Here is a 3549-nt window from a genome sequence, read left to right on the forward strand (position 1 = left end):
CATTAAGCTAATAAGATGATACAAAATCTAATGATGGTTACCCTCTTCTACTCTAACTATTCGAATTAAGAAATAGCCACCCATTTTATTGAGAAGAATTTTAACTAAATAAGTAGAAAATAAGCTACTTTCATACATTTTTCTATTAAAATTATCCAAGGAAGAAAATGGCCTGTAAAACTCTTAAAGCAGGAAAATACAGCAAAAAAATAGTGTGGCTTTTTGTTTGTTCTTCATCATTCATATTATTTTCTTTAATCTTTAAATCTACTTCTCTCTCCTCCTAAAAGAGTTGTATGTCAGGACTTCTCTGGCACTCCCACAAGCCGAGCAGCATGGCCAAAACAAAAAAATAAGTTGTATGTTACAATCAATGGAAAATGAAGACATTGCTGTAGACCGAGTAATAAGAGATATGTTAATGATGTGTAAAAATATGGAAAATCCTACTGAGATCTTTATAGTCCTTCAGGACGTTGGCTTCTCCTTACATTCTATTTTCTCACCTCCCTCTACCTCCATTTTTAATCAGTACTATCATCATTACTGACCGAGGCCAGCAGAATAAATGATGCTGTGGGAACTACAACTTTCATTTAAATATAGTTCAAATTTTAAAACAGTTGATGGTGTAATAGGATAGACAAGATAAGCCCAAAATGAATTCACTTAAGCTAATGTGGATTATTTAGTTATTCTAGTTATTTTTATAGGTTTGCTTATTACATAAATATTTAAATACATTCATTACACATATTATTACACATGAACACATGCACATGAAAGGGAGGAAGTGGTCAATTGTTCGATATTAATCAGAAATGGCTTTTAAGAGAAGGGAAATCCACATATCTCAACATGTGGTTGACTGATCATTTCACGCTTATAGAAGTGTTAAGTTTATAATGGACCAAAGGACTACCTGAAAAAAAAGTTCGGGATCTTAGTTCCCCTACCAGGGATCAACCCAAGCCCCCTCCAATGGAAGCACAGAATCTTAATCACTGGACCTCCAGGGAAGTCCAAATCTGAACTTTTTACTTCTAGAAATTGCAGTCTTGTTACAGGAATGATTATTCTCTATGGAATAACTAAAAATGTATATAGAGAGAAAATTATTATTATATACAATTATTATCATTGACCTGTTCGCCTTAAGATGAAAAACTTCCCTTCTTTGAGCTTTGTTTCTAAAGAACTGGAAATAACTTCGCATATAAAGAGGAAAATTTTCTTTCTGTTTTTCATTTCTTTACACAGAACAACAAACATGCACAACAAACAAACACAGTGTGACAACTGAATTCTACTTTAGGACTATTTTTCATACAAATCTAAATAATACACATTGAAAGAAATGTCTGTTATCAAAAGGAATGGAAATTTTAAATTATTTTACTAGAAATAATTGGTTAGTCCTCATGTAACCTTCACTCAAAAGAGCCAAGAGCAAAATAAATGCATCCCACTTACTGAAACCACTATTTATCTTTCTAACATTGATGATTTTAGTAATTTTGTACTTTAAAAAAACTTAACAAAGGATTATATTTCCCTGTACCTGTATGAAGAAATTAATGAGACTATAAAAAGAATTTTATCTATTTATTAGCTAGCCTATGTTTCTGTAGAAATTGAGCTCCAACAGATCTGCTCTTAATGATCTTTTTCTTGTCCTCGTTGGGGTGAGTTGGGATACCCTTCTCATATCTTTTGTACTGAGGATACTCCTGTAGTACATCAAAATCCAAATAATCTTGAAGATCCCATCTAGCATAACTTTGGTTAAGGATATATTATCTACCTGTAACTAAACTGCAAAAAATAAATTTTTGTTCAACTGCAACGTGGGCAAAGCGCTGTCTCAAACTTGGTCCGTTTTTCTATAGGGTGCACTGAACAATGAAACTACCTTTTTTTTTTCTTTCAATTGTCTTGGTTAAAGAAACTTTTCATAGTAAAACAAGCCACCTCAGTGGTTTTCTTTGGAGACAGGAAGTCCTACAGAAACGCTGGATTACTTTACTCAGCACTTTTTGCCGTTACCAACACACGGTTATGTTCTGAACTAGATAGTTACATGCCTTTCATGGTCTAATTTTCCAGGGTCTGAGGAATGGAGCTTCCACTACTTCCCTGGGAAGACAGTTCTCCAGCCTAGTCCCCCTAATTATTTCAAGGTAGGTCTTCATTTCTTTAAAAAAGCTGAGTTATTCACGTTGGAAAAGCAGCTACTGCGTAAGCAGCCTGACTTAAACTGACAAAAGCAAGGAAATTCTGGATCCATCATTCACCTTCCGCCCCTTGACCTCGCAAGCCGCCATATTAGCGCGATCACACCAAAATACCAGCTTGTGTTTACAGTTTCAGTCCTCCTGATGGCGGACGGGCGCGTGTACACGAGCACTCGCTCTGTGTGCACTGAATAGGATCACGATCCGGAGAGCTGAAAACGTAAACACAAGCTGGTATTATGGTGTGACTGGCGGTTTGTGGTTCTTTGTTTGAATACTTTAAAAATGGGCACCCTGGCAAGAACAAAAGAGGCAGAAAGCAGAACTGCTCGGAAATGGCTTCTCTCGTCTTTGTCCCTCCTCAGGTACACCCCAAATAACGTATCCGCTTGACGGGGTCCCCCGCAACCATTTGTTTTTGCCTAGTTGGCTACACTTCAACGCAACAGTTTTGTTTTCAAAGACAGGGCGTTCATTCTTTGCCTCTCGTAATGTTAAATTCTGAGTATTTGCAAGCACTGTACTTCTCTAGTCATTATTTGTGTCAAAATCGTCCACGTGGCATTCATTGCAATATTTGATGTGTTTAAGCAAGAACCTAAATGCCTTCTGTGGCCTTGCTTTAATACCTGCAAATCAGCAATGGTTCTTTTACCTCAAATGAGGAATGGCATCAACATAGCCCTCTCAGGCAACATATCTACCTACTGTTCTTGCTTATGCTATTTTAGTCATTGATTTTGAAGTGCAGAAGTTGACTTTAAGAGAAATGTAAAGGGTTAAAAAAACCCAAAATCATAACTTTATTTTAGCGGAACGTATACTTGCTTTGATGGACCTTTAGTTTTCTCTGCAGTCTTTGTCATTTCTCCATTTTTACCCTGAATATGTTCAGTCATTGGCTGTCCACTGTGAACTTCGATTCTGAAATAGATTTACATGTAGGATGAAGAGATGATCATATCATTTTAGGGAGAAAATTAAGATATAAAGAAGGAAGGCTGAAAAAAAGCTCATTTCCTGGAAAATGTCAAGGTAGCTCATAATATGCTTGGTAAACTACATTATCTTGTTCTTTAAAAAACAACATTTTCTCTTTGGAATTAGGTAGACCATCACTACCAAAAGTCGGTAAGCAAAGGAATAGTGGGTAGTATGGCAGGTCCCTTCTCTTAAATAAAAATTACAAAATTTGATTTTACACCTATTGAGGCAGCCATTCGCCACTGTAAACTTATTTCTGACAGCTGTTTCTTTTGGAATCTAATAAGTAATTGAAAAACAAGAGTGATTTTCTCAATATAATCGAAAGGCA

This window comes from Hippopotamus amphibius, chromosome 8 (assembly GCF_030028045.1).
Source record: "Hippopotamus amphibius kiboko isolate mHipAmp2 chromosome 8, mHipAmp2.hap2, whole genome shotgun sequence".
NCBI lineage: Eukaryota > Metazoa > Chordata > Mammalia > Artiodactyla > Hippopotamidae > Hippopotamus > Hippopotamus amphibius.